The following is a 13,596-nucleotide window of genomic DNA, read 5'->3' as shown; positions in this document are numbered from 1 at the left end:
TGTTTCATTCATTTGGTGCATGTATGTATGGAGCTGAGAGAGTACCCACCAGGAGTTGTGCTGTGTTAGATGCTAGGGATACAGAGGTGCCCAAGGATCTGCCAACAAAGAATTCATGACTGGCATAAAACAAACCAGTAGGTACTGCAGAGGATGAAGCCGTGTGATAGTTGAGAACAAGCAGCACTTAGGAGAAATACCTTCAGTCGTGTGTGTGTGTGTGTGTGTGTGTGTGTGTGTATGAACCTTGTGGATAAGGGACACATGGGGTGATGGAGACAGGTTCAGCAAGCTGAGTTTTGAAAGTTGAGAGAGTGGATGAAAAGGGAGAAAAGATCAGGACTAGGGTTGTGGCTTAGTAGTAGAGCACTTGCTTGGCATGTGTGTGGCCCTGCATTCAATCCTCAGCACCACATATAAATAAACAGATAAAGTGAAAAATCCATTGGCAACTAAAAAATATTTTTCTTTTTAAAAGGAGAAGGGATTTGTTCAGGGGTATGTAAATGTTTTCAAGTTCAGAATTGAGTGGCCAGTTTGGGTAACTCTTAGAAACCTGGCATGGTTGGAAAAGGGGACCAAGTAGGGGACATTGAAGGGTGTGTTGGCCAGAGGTGGAGGGCAGGTGAGAGAGAAGCAGAAGCCTTGTTCACTGAGCTAAGGAATCAGTTCAGGTGAGTGAAAAGAGCCAACAGGAGATTTTATACAGGGGTGCGCTCCAGTCACCCATGGATGCTACTCACTCAAACTGGCAGTGGCTGGCTGAAACATGCATCTTGTGCTCAAACTCCCTGATCTCTCCAAATGCCCCATATTCTTACTCTCCATCTACTCCAGATGAACTGTGTTCCTCCCCCTAGGTAGGATGTGCTGGAGAGGGGTGAGATGGCCTGCCCTGTCATAGCCACTGCCTCATCCTTGCAGTTCTGGACGCTTCTGCTTCTGTGGCCCATTCTACTACTCCTGGGCTCTCTGAGGAATAGTAAGGAATCCAGAGGCTGGCACTGAGAGGATGATTGGGAGAGGAACTAGGACAGGTAGGAGGAAGGTAAAGCAGGGTGTTGCAGGTCAGCATAAAGGCTTGACTGTGTACTCTTCCTAAGATGGAGAGCCGTTGGAGGATGTAAGCTTAGACATGACCATGACCCGACTTGATTGATGTTTGAGTAGGATCATGCCAGCAACAGCACTGAGAAAAAAACCAAAAAAACCCCAAACCCAAACTCTACCTGTGTTAGTCTTTTTTCTGCTGCTACAACAGAATATCTGATAGTCAGTAATTGGTGATGAACAGAGTTTTGTTCCACAGTACTGGAGTCTGGGAAAATCCAGGAGTATGGTGCTGGTATCTGGTGAGGGAATGCACGGTATGTCATCCTACTCAAAAGGAAAAATAGGCAAGAAGGGACAAGAGCAAGCAAGCAAGAGAGGTTGAAGCTCGATTTTACAACTCATTCTCTGGTAACTAGCCCAGTCCTTTGATAACGACATTGATCCATTCCTGAGGGCAGAGCCCTTATGACTGAATCACCTCTTACTCTCAACACTGTTGTGTGGGTGATGAAGTTTCCAACACATGGACTTTGGGGGGCATGTTTGAGCCAAGAAAGTGTTAACATGAAAGCAAGAAACTAGTTAGAGGCTGTTGCCTAACCAGATGAGAGATGCAACAGCTTAGATGGGGGGTGAAAGCAGAGGAGATAGCTGGATTTGGAGTATATTTAGGAGGTTGGGATAACAGCATTTTCTCTTGCATTGGACACGGAGTGTGAGAAAAGAGAGGAGGCAAAGGTGACTCTCAGGTTCATGGCCTGTGCAAGTGAAATCATAGGGCTGCCATTATTGCAATGGGCAAAATACCCAAGCTTAAACCTTTTAGGTCCTCTGACAAATTTCATATAGGTGTGGTGTGACTAGGAGCCAGCACCTAAGGGATTGTAGGAAACTCTCAGGGAGCAGTGTCATGACCCGATGGCTCCCATTCAGGTTGGGAAAGTTGAAATTTCAATGTAGGGACTATTCATTTTTGGAAAATATGAGTAATTGTTATCACTCCAGTCTCTTTTCCATATCTAGGCATTTCCAGACACCTGTGTGCTGCCTCTGCAGTCCCATTGTATCTTCCAGGAGGTGCTCTCCTCTTTGCCTATTGCTAAGTGACGGGATTTACTGTGGCCTCTTGTGTCAGACCTAAATCAGGCTCTGTGATGCTGACATTTTGCTAAGCAGAAATTCTGGTGCAGGGACTCAGTAATGAATGGGTCTCTCCACCAGCCTGGTGCATTTAATAACTGCTAGGTTATCCCCAAGTGATTTCCATGGGAGTGGACCAAAAATTGCCTATCAGTCCAAATGAAGTATGCCATGATCTCCCTCGCTTTCCAGTTACTTTTTAATTTCCACGCCACCTGCTCCTAGCTCCACCAGGGCAGACTCTGCCAGCGTTATCATTAAGGACTTGGTCTTCCTGCAGTGTGTAACTCATCATGTCAAGGACCTGTCCCTGTTTAGTGCCTAAAAGAAGTGTTTGCCAGTATAGCAGAATCTCTGGCCTGAGAGGCACTCAATGTGCTGTCCCTGTTGTATCCAGATGAGACTTTGGCAAAATGTAGCACACTGTCATTGCCTTGTGTACGTAATGTATTATGCTTGGCATTGGGGTAAATTCTACTCAGGCACAGTACATGGAAGAAATAGAACTGGGCACAAACCCTAGACGTATTACTTATTAAGTTGGTGACTTTAGGTAAGTTTATTAAGTTAATGATGTGCTTCTGAGTTTCCCCAACAGTAAAACAGCAACAATATCTGCCTCCTGGGTTGTTCTCAGGAGGCAGAGGGCATATGAGAAGCATGAAGAATGACTTGCATATGGTGGGCTCATAGGGCACACAAATTTCATCATTTGCAAAATGGAGATGACTAGGGGTCAAGTCCTCAGATGCCAGGGCATTTAGGTCTACATCCCTGTTCTGCTTCTTACTAGTGTGACCTTGGGAAATTACTTAATTTCATTTTACTTAGTTCCTCACTTGAAAAACAGATTATAATAACACTGGCCTCTAAAGGTTGCTGCATGGATTAGTGAGCTTGTTCATTCATGGAAAAGAACTTAGAACAGTGAGGGGCACAGAGTAAGTTTTCTGCACTTGTTAACCATCGTTATTCTCCAAGGGCCATTTTCCATCCCCGAGATGATTAGTTCGCAGTTAGTAAGCTCTTATGTTGACTTTGCAAAGTCAATCAGATGCTTGATTTCATTTGAGTCTCATGATCCTGAAATGTAGGCCAAGAGCTCCCTCTTCCCTTTTTTTTAAAGGAGGGGGGGGTACTGGGGATTGAACTCAAGGGCACTCGACCACTGAGCCATATCCCCAGCCCTATTTCATATTTTATTTAGAGACAGGGTCTCACCGAGTTGCTTAGCACCTTGCTTTTGCTGAGACTGGCTTTGAACTCGAGATCCTCCTGCCTCAGCCTCCCGAGCTGCTGGAATTACAGGCATGTACTACCATGCCCAGCGCTCACCCTTTCTTTTAACTACTGCATTGTATGAGATACTAAGACATAGACTAAGGAGGTAAATTGCTCAAGATCAAAAACTATGTTAGTGGCAAAGGCCAAGTTAGAACCTATCTCCTCAGCCCCTCTCCCCAGTTCTTCCCACTGCATGATACTGACTTCCATCACCAGCTGGTTGCAGGTTATAGGTCAAGTCCTTGCAGCAGGTGGAGCCTAGTGGCCCATGTAACTCTGAAATCTATGACCAATCCTCAATTGGAATAACAGCGTCACTCCACATTTTTTGAACATCCTCCTTGTCTCAGGTGCTTTACATATAGAGTCTGCTTAAGTAATTCCACATCCTTCCAGATAATTAGGCGCTACCACCCTTATCTTAAAGATGAGGAGGCCAAGGTCTAAGGAGATCTAGTAATTCAACTAAGGTCAATTGGTGATCCTGGGATTTTACCCTAGGTCTGTCGGGGTTAGACCCTGGATTCCAAAGTCCACACTCTTTCCAGAGTGCCACACTTGTTTCTTAGTGCCCTAGCCCAGTGCTTCAGTGGCCATAGGAGCTTCTCTCACTATGTGTTCTTTTTAGGAAGAGCACTAGACTGAGATAGATCTGGTCCCAGCCCTATCTCATGTTAGCTGCACAGCTTTGGTCATCTACATCACCACTCTGGGTTTGTTCATTTTTAGGGTGAAGATTACGCATGCCACAGCTGATATGTAAGAATCAACGTGCACGACTCTGTGTCCACATCCTCAGGGCTGGCAGGAGAAGACTAAGAATGAAAACTACATACGAAAGACTGGAGACAGAGATGTAATTGACAATGCTGAGCTTCTTTCTTTCTTTTTGAGATATAATTCACATATCACACAATTTTACCTTTTAAAGTGAATAATTTAGTGGTTTTTAGAATATGCATAAGGCTGTGCCATGATCACTGCTATCTAATTTCTGAACATTTCCATTGTCTTTCAAAGGAATAATTAGCAGTGATTCTCTGGCTTTGATAATCACTATGCTACTTTATATCTTTGTGGATTTGTCTATTTTGGACATTTCACCTCTGAACATACCTGCATTATCCCAGGAGCTGGGGGGACACCGCATATCTAAATCATAACCGTGGGGAGGAATGTATAATTATTGTATTGCATATTCCTATTTACTATTTATTCTTATTATTTCTCCTTTATATCTCCCATGCTAAGAAACCATTTTCAAGAATATTCATCTTGGAATGGATTAAACACGGGACGGTAGGTCTGTGAGACCCCTGCGGCAGCAGCAGCAGGAGCCGCAGCAGCAGGGGTGGTCCTGCATGCAGGCTCTGCAGAATGACCTTTCACCATGGACACTGCGGTCAATGACTGCCACGTAAGTGACGGTCATCCCATAAGATTCTAATGGAGCTGAAAATTCCCATTGCCTGGTGACGTCATGGCAGTGCTCACATCCTACTGCAATGCGTTCTTCCCGTGTCTGCGGTGACATGACCTAGAGTGACACGCAGGGCATAATTCTTGACCATGATAACACCCAGCTGATTCACTGCTTTAGGCATTTACTGTACTAGACTTTTCATTGTGATGTTAGAGTGCATCCCTTCTATTTACGAAAAAGCTTCCTGCAGAGCAGCATGCTGTGCTGTGCAGGAAGCAGTTCCCACGTCTCAAGTGTACCACGTTGCATCATTGCTTCGAGAGCCCAGGTCCAGAGGTTGACCTGCGCCATCTAGTTTGTGTACATACACACCATGGTGTTCATCCAGGGACGAAATTGCCTAATGACAAGTTCTCAGAACATGTCTCTGTCGTTAGGCAATGCCTGGCTATTTCTTTCTACTGTGTGCTTGGCATGGTTCTGAGTGTTTTATAAAGGTTAACACACTTGGCAGCAACCTATGGGCTAGTTCCTATTAAAATCTCCATTATGCAGATGAGGAAACTAAAACACAGAGAGGTAAATAACTCGTCCAAGGTCACAAAGCACAGATGCACTGGAGGAGAGATCCAAACCTGCAGTTCATGTACAATGATCACTTTTTTTTTTAATTGTGGAGCAAATTTAAAAAATTGTTTTCTGAGGTCAATTTATCCTGGGTTGATAAACTAACTATAAGGTGTTTCATAGTCCCAGGGCCATGACATCACTATATGTTTGAATAACACTATGAATGAAACAAAGAGAAAATTCCCATTTAAGATTCTAAATTCTCTTTTCTCTAAGACTTTCTTGATCCCAACATTCTCTTATTGCTCATTTATACTGTGTATATTCAATCCAACAAGACTTTCTGTGCCAGACATAGTAACAGGCTCTGGGGTGCAGAGATAATTAAGCTAAAGTTCCTTCTCCCACTTTCAGTGGTTTGGATTGGTGCTTTTGTTTCTTCCCTGACCTTCTCTACCCCCTTTTCTGGGTGAATTAAACTGTAAATAAAGTTTAAATTTTACGGTGAACATTTATAAACTCCTTCTAACTTTTCTATAATGAACTTTCTCCTCATCTCTCTTGGAGGAGGGAGCATGTGCAAGATGGTTTTGTTTCAGTGTCTTGGCATTTCCTGTTGCTTCTGCTGAAATGTTTTCTAATCTCACCCACTCCTCTCAAAATTTTGCATGTGGGCCTCTGCAGGAATTCCCCTTCCTGAGTGTGGTCTTCCCTGACCCCATCTGATAGTCAAACTTTCCCCTACTCCTTTCCCTGCCACACTGTATCTCTTTATCTTATTTAGTTTATATTTGTAGCAGATGTCACTTACATACTACTTGTTTAATGATCTATGCCTGTCTCTTGCATTAGAATATCAGCTCCATGAGTTTTATTTATAGCTCTAGTGCCTAGAACAACTTGGTACATAGTAGATGTTCAATAAACTTCCTTGGAATGGAAGGCAAAAACTGAACAACTGAGCATGTGTGGCTCCATTCTTATCCTCTGGCACACTTTCTTTTCCAGAACATCCTGTTCTCAGGACACATACTCTTGCTTCTACACATACAGGTAGCTATTATTTATCTCCATCCTGCCAAGGTCACTCACCAGGAAGCAAATAGTCATCTACTGGGGTCTCAGATTAAATGTGAACTCCTTAAAGGTGCTTTCCCTGGCTACATTATCCATTGTAGCTCACCTTTACCAAAGCCATTCTCTTTCTCAGCATCCTTTTGGTTTCTTCTTTACTATATTTACTATACTATATTTACTATATTTATATTTACTATATTATACTATACAATGCTTACTATATTTCTTCTTTACTATAGTTACTCATTTATTTATTTCTCACTGTAACTGCTGCTAATGTTGCAGAACTATTTTGTGCCAAGATCTGTGCCAGGCCCTTGGAGATACACTGTGGCACTCAAATAGCCTTCACTCTAGTTGGTGGGGCTGAGAAAGCGAGATGGAGGGACATTGTTGCAGCAGAATTCTAAAATGCGGAACATCAAGCAGAGGATATTTGTTGTCATTGTTCATACCAGCTAAGCCAGATTTCACTGACATCCAAAAGAAGGTGTAAGCCATGGCTCTGCCAAGGAATCACTATGTTTCCTTGTCTCTGGTATAAAGATGACAATAACACCTATCAAATTGGAGTAAGGATGAAATAAAACTATATTTGGAGCATCACTATAAAGTGGTATGACTGTGTAAGGTATGTGTCAACTTACAAAGCTTGGTGTTGAAAACAAAAATGCTTATTTCCAACTGAAGATCATTTGATCCACTCCCTTCCTGTTATTGGTGCTGACAGCTAAGTACTCATTTGTAGTAGGTTTTATGGATGCAGGCCAGGTTGGTGAAGAAGGCACAGTGGTGCAAACCTTCTTTTCCTTCCCACCAAGAATATACTTTTGTCCTGTAGTTCATTCACTCTGACATTTTGGACTTAGATGTATCCCTTGGTAGATCCAGATGTTTCAAACTGGGCAGAGCCAACAGAACAATAAATCCGAGATCAGCTATGATGCATGCTACCCTGCAGAGCACATGGCTGGGCACACAGGTGACAGAATCAGGCACTTATCTAACCTTGATGCAAGAAGGATAGTTGAGGAGGTCGGGTTGCGTTGTTAGGCAATTCAGTATCTCAACAGTCTCACTACTGAGAGCTCTAGTCAGATAGGAATCAAGTTTTCATTTCAGTTTGATAAATATTGAGTGCTTAGTCTATGCCAGGCCTTCTTCTAGGAGCTAGGATACAATGAAGAAAAGGGACAAAAATTCTTGTCTTTGTGGAGCATATATTCTAGTAGAGGAAGACAGGCAATAAATATAACCCGTGAGGTAGGTAAATAGAGCAGTCAGAGAAAGTGAGGTCAGAGCAGAGTGGAAGGAGAGAGACATACCAACCCTGGGGGTGTCTGCATGACGGGCATCCCAGGCCAGGGGAAGGAGAGTGTCTTGCAGCGTTGGGGGCGATGGGGGTGGGCAGGGGGACTGGAGGAGCAATGGGAGGTGAGGACAGGGAGGATTAAAATAGGCACCAAAATTTGCAGCATCTTTTGGGTAATCCTGACCCTGGGACCTTTGCTTATGTATAAAATGGGGAACCATTGGAGGGTTTTTCTCTTTTTTTTGGTTGTAGATGGACACAATCCCTTTATTTTATTTACTTATTTATATGTGGTGCTGAGGTTCGAACCCAGTGCCTCGCACATGCTAAGCAAGTGCTCTGCCACTGAGCCACAACCCCAGCCCCACTGGAGGGTTTTGATCAGAAGAATCACATGACAAGTTTAAAAGGACCATGACTAGATGCTAGAATGAGGCTGGATTATGGGGGAGGGGCACGCATAGAAAGAAAGACCCATTGATTCTGATGCGCTGGGCTGAACCTGGAATGGTGGCTGGTGAGAAGCACCGAGTTCTAAACATGTTTGGAATGGCCACAGGATACTTTCAGAGTTATTATTGCTTAATTAAAACACAGTAACCTACTTCAGAATATTGTCTCTTTTTATGACTTTTTAATGTCTCAGTAGACTACCTCTGACCCTTAAGGACAATCTTGCTACATAGGAAACAGCAGCCCCTTCTCAGCCTTGAGAGGTTCAGTGGGTCTCCCAGGGACACACAGTGTAGTAATTGGCTGAGCTGGGACAAGTCGGCACCTAACCCCCAAATCCCTTTTTTAGTCTTTTGCTCTTTCCTACTAGTTGCCTTTGGATCTGAGCTCTTATTTAGCTCCTACCCTCTGTTTTCTAAGCTCTGCTGGACCATCACCAACTTTAATGGCTTCACTCAAAAATGCCAAACCTCAAAATGCCACCATTCAACAAAGACAATCGGCGACTGGACAGGAGACTTTCTGGCCCCAGTCCTGGAGCCCCCTCCTCAGCCTCCCCTCCTCCTCCACGGTCTCCCCTCCCTCTCCCCCCACCCCCCAGCTCACCCCTCCCTCTGACACTAGGAGTCTGGACTGAATTCAATTATTCCTCGAACTCTCATTACCATCTGACCAAGATTTATGAGTTGATAATTGTCTGAAAGTAAGACCACAAAGTATCATTTGTGTTGGGGGCTGACCTTCCCCGTGACCTTTAGGATTAAAGGCAAAATGAAAAGTGTGATTTCTGCAGAGCCAAACAGTAACGTGATCCATCGGGGCTAATAATCCAAAGCCTCGGATTTCCCTGGTCGAGGACATATTAAAGCTGGGCACAAAGGGGGACAACTAATCCTACAGGTTCATTTCACAAATTAAGTTTTTTTTTAAAGCGTCACCACCTCCCTCTCTGGCCTTTGGGTGCATTCTGAGTGACGTTTTCCAAACAGGATGATGACAACAGCTCACACCTCTGGGGCCTTTATTGGATTATTTTTACAGGCCATTTAAAAACACTTTTTTTGAAAGTCCTAATTGAAAACAGACCTGGCCCCTCTTCTGGGTTAGCGACCAGGGCATCACTGGGGGTGGGAAAATGAATTCATGGAAACTTTCCCAGGTCAGCGGTGGTACTGGCTCACTCACTTCCCTGCAGCACCGTGCACCCGGTAATGGCTCTTCCTCTCGTGAACCAGCTACCCAGAGACAAACTGCCAAGAAAACACTACCTGGGACTCAACATCAAGCTTCCAGCCAGCTTGGAACATTGGTGAGGCATTTGTGGATCCCTGTGGGGAATATATAATATTGTGTCACTCTGAGTTAGGAGGTCACTTCCTAAGGGAAGAGGGGCAGTGAATCATAACATGAGAAGGGCTAGCAAACAAGAAACAACATGCAGCCTTCTCTCAGCTCAGGCAGCCGTGGTTTTCAGTTCAGCACCTGTTTATTGAATCAGGAACTGTACTAGGCCCTCTGCAAAAAAAAAAAAAAAAAAAAAAAAAAGGTGTGAGAACTTCCAGTAGCTCACAGGCTAGGATATCCCCTCTCAGGCACACAAAGACTCAGGGTAGGTTGGGCTGTAGTGGGTGAGTCTGAGTTTGAGGGGGAGCTGGTTTTCTATCCATGGCCTTGGAGCAAGGAGAATCAAGCGATTGTGTTTGGGGACCAGAGATTTAGGAAGCAAGGATGGTTATTAGTGCCAAGTCCAAGGGGTGGGATATAAGAAAAGGGGAATAAAAACTGGAATTCCCTACTGTCAAGGACTACGTTTGTATTTTTCACCAATGTATTCCTAGTGTATCTAATTAACCAAAAGTTTAGATCAACCACGACTTAACTATCCTCTCCTCTGGGCCCAGGGAATGCCTACTGATATCTTTGAATGTAGAGATTATTTTGTACCAACTATTTGAACCCTATCTGGAAAACCTGGATCTATTCCACTTTGAAGTGTCTCTTCATGTATTGTTTGCCTTCTTTCTGCCATTTTAAACCAGCCCAACGCATGCGGGCACCTGTATTGCGTAGCAGATCCAGCTGTGGGTTCCTCTGAAGCCAGGCTGCCTGTTGCAGCTGTAACCTGAAGCTGTCAGTAGTGAGGTAAAGCATGTGCTGTCATTTGGGTCTTATATGTTGCCCGGTGATCCCTGTGAAAGTTTTGGTCCCCAGTGTGGCACTATTGGGAGGTGGTGGAATTTTCAAGAGAAGGCCCCTTGAAGAGGGTGGTGGGATCCTGGGCCTCTGCTCTCTCATTTTGCTTCCTGGCTATGAGTTTTGTTCTGCTGTCTGCTCCCGCCACTCTGTACTACCTTGCCATAGGCCCAAAGCTATGAGGCCAACCAATCATGGACTGAAAACTCCAAAACTATGAGCTAAAATAAACCTTTTCTATTATAAGTTGATTATGTCAGGTATTTTGTTACAGTGATAGAAAAGTAGCTAACACAGCATGCAAAACCATAGGTGGTCTAGATTAAATGCTCAATAAACCTGGGCAGTTTTCTTAATTATTCACTAATCAATACACATGAGCAGTGCAGCTCTCACAGATGTATGCAGCACAATCCAAATCTAAAACCCTCCTTACTTTCCTGACCTACACTCACTTTGACCAAGACCTTGACCAAGCTCAACTCCGCTCTGTATTATCTTTGTGGGGTCTACCTCTGCCTCTTGGTCTAGTGTTAGTTTATCTCCTATGTGCTTGGCTTTCAGCTCCCTGTAAATATTGGTTTGGCTGGCTCTGCTAACTCTTACCACTCCAGATGGCTTCAAGCAAGCTCTCAGCTCACATCTGGCCTCTCCAATCCCAAAGTCCCCACTCCAATGCTGGTGCACTGGTCATCCCCCTGTCCAAGGGGGGCCCACCTCACAGTGTTCTGGAGTGACTTGCAACTGCCATGAGAGTCTACTGTTAAAAGTTGCAGGAAATTTGTGAGCTGGTCTTTAAAAATGAATTGCAACAATTTGCAATGAAACAAAATGTATTTAAAACAAATTTAATAAAGTTCAAAACTCATTGCTTCCAAGTTATTTTGTGATATTTGATCATGATCTCTACTCTTGAGGGTGTCACCTCTACTGTAATTATGGTTAGAAGTACAATATAATGGTGTGCTAAGGGGCAGCACTTTCTAACTTTCTAACTCTTTTCTGTGACATCAATTTGGCAGCTTGAGATTGTCCAAGCAAGAACATTTACATTACAGAACTTGGTAAGAGCAACAAATTTGGGCACCCTGTCCCCTAGAGAGTTGGTTGCTAAACACTGACCAGCACACCACCAGGGTCAGCTCTCCTCCCAGTGTGGCATATTGAGGCTGCTCAGATTTCTGACACCCACACAATTTTTTCAGTGAAGTGAGTTTCCCAGGACCCTTGGTGATTTGTCTTCTACAGTAAGACATCATGCTGAGCAATCAGTAATAACTGTTTTTTTTTTTTTTTTCCAAATGGAGTAGACGTGTGCACACTCCTGGTGCATGTGGCAGTGCTGTGGATAGAATGAAGGCTCACATTTTGAAGTGGTAGGAGGGAGAAGGTGAGTGGTAAGGGAGTGGCTGTTTAAACATATCTGTTTCTTTCCTTTTTCTTCTTGTTTTTGTACTGCGGATTGAACCCAGGGGGGCTTTATTACTGAGCCACACCACCAACACTTTTTATTTTATTTTTAAATTTTGAGACAGTGTGTTGCTACGTTTCTTAGTTCCTTGCTAAATTGCTGAGGCTTGTCTTGAACGTGTGATCCTCTTGCCTCAGCCTCCAGAGTTGCTGGGATTACAGGTGGGTGCCATAATGTCCAGTTTAAACATTTCTTAAAGGATGCTAAACAGGTCTCTAAGAGTGACTTGGTGATCAGATTATCGATATGAATATTGGTATTCAAGGCTTTTCCCTCCCTGCACTGGATTGTCTAAATGGTGAATATCAACTCTGTGTAACTGGGAATTGTTGGGGAGCCTAAGAAATAATAAATAGCCCTGGGCCTTGTACATTCATAAATTTCATATAATGATAACTAGTTAACACTTTCCAAAGGGTTGGAGGAAACAGTCAGTATGACCCTTCACATTTAAAACTCAGCTTCACACATTTTATAATTAAACTGCCTTCCAAGTGACTTATAACATGGGAATTTTCTTTTTTCCTAATAGTCTGCCTTGGCACCTTTTAGGACTTGGCTGTTAACCTGGGTGCCTGCCTTTTGGGAATAATCTTGAGTTCTGGAGAAGAAAAAGTCATTGCTGTGCTTTATGCAAAAGCACAATTTAAAACAGGAGACCAGGGCTACCTCCCTCCCCAGTGGCTGAGTAATTGCTAGGTACATCTCTGTCAGGAATGTCACAGGCTAAGGTTCTTGATTCTGTGCACATCATAAAACCACCAGAAACAAAGTTACTCTTCCTTTGGAAAGTTGCTTTCTAACATGGAGTTTGGGACAACTGGGACTCATAGGGCCATCGATCTGAATTTATTTTAAAAATAGCCTCAAGCAGGCTGGTGGCTTTATTTCTAAAACAATCATTTAAGTCGTGTCGCTACAGATTGTGGACACATGTCCTGTGTCTGTACATTTCCATACAAAGTGAGAACCAGGCACTAAAATACTTTAATGAACATTAAGGCATATTTATTATTCTTTTACTCAAAATAATACTAATGCTGGCAAACATTTCTTAAGAGAATGGCTATAAGCCAGGCATACTCTAAGAAATTTATAGGTATGATATAATTTAGTCCTTTATAAGCTGGGTGTTATTGTTATGAATCTAGTTTTTGCCAGGGAGGAAATTTGAGTCTTAGAGAGGGTAAGTAACTCGCTCAAGTCACACAGCTACTAAGGTAGCCAAAGCATACTTTGAATACAGAGTAGGGCAGGGTAGGCAGGGGGACCAGTGAATCTGGAAGGTCAAAAAGAAGATATTTAGCACAGGGTCTTTTTCTATTAGGTGGGACAGCACTGTTTCTGGAAATGTTTGTTTTAGTTCTATGGATATACATGGAGGAGTTCTGGGTTTCCATGTCAAATATTTCTCTTTTTTTTGGGGGGGGGATAGGAATAGAACCCCAGGGGTGCTTTATCATGGAGCTACAGCCCTATCCTATTTTGAATTTTTTATTTTGAGACAGAGTCTTGCTAATTTGCCCAGGCTGGCTTTGAACTTGTGATCCTCCTGTCCTAGCCTCTCAAGCCACTGGAATTACAGGTGTTCACCACTGTGCCTGAATGTAAAATGAATTT

General features: G+C 43.5%; 1 long non-coding RNA gene across 7 annotated transcripts in view; it reads left to right on the top strand.

The window, feature by feature from the left end:
• LOC124096936 (uncharacterized) overlaps nt 1-13,596 on the top strand; it is a 65,837-nt gene that overhangs the window by 39,695 nt on the left and 12,546 nt on the right. For 5 of the 7 annotated variants that reach the window (XR_006853048.2, XR_006853045.2, XR_006853047.2 and 2 more), the window contains 5 exons: nt 4,207-4,333; nt 4,729-4,894; nt 9,472-9,621; nt 10,352-10,454; nt 11,816-11,895. This is a non-coding gene — a long non-coding RNA (uncharacterized LOC124096936). The remainder of the gene's footprint in view (nt 1-4,206; nt 4,334-4,728; nt 4,895-9,471; nt 9,622-10,351; nt 10,455-11,815; nt 11,896-13,596) is intronic. The other 2 variants (XR_009227397.1, XR_009227396.1) reach the window with 2 other exon arrangements.

The sequence above is a fragment of the Marmota monax genome, unplaced genomic scaffold (assembly GCF_021218885.2).
Source record: "Marmota monax isolate L192 unplaced genomic scaffold, Marmota_monax_Labrador192_F-V1.1 WCK01_AAM20220418_F8-fsc00023, whole genome shotgun sequence".
Taxonomy (NCBI): Eukaryota; Metazoa; Chordata; class Mammalia; order Rodentia; family Sciuridae; genus Marmota; species Marmota monax.
The sequence above is the reverse complement of the archived record's forward strand: the minus strand, read 5'-3'. Positions and strand labels throughout refer to the sequence as shown.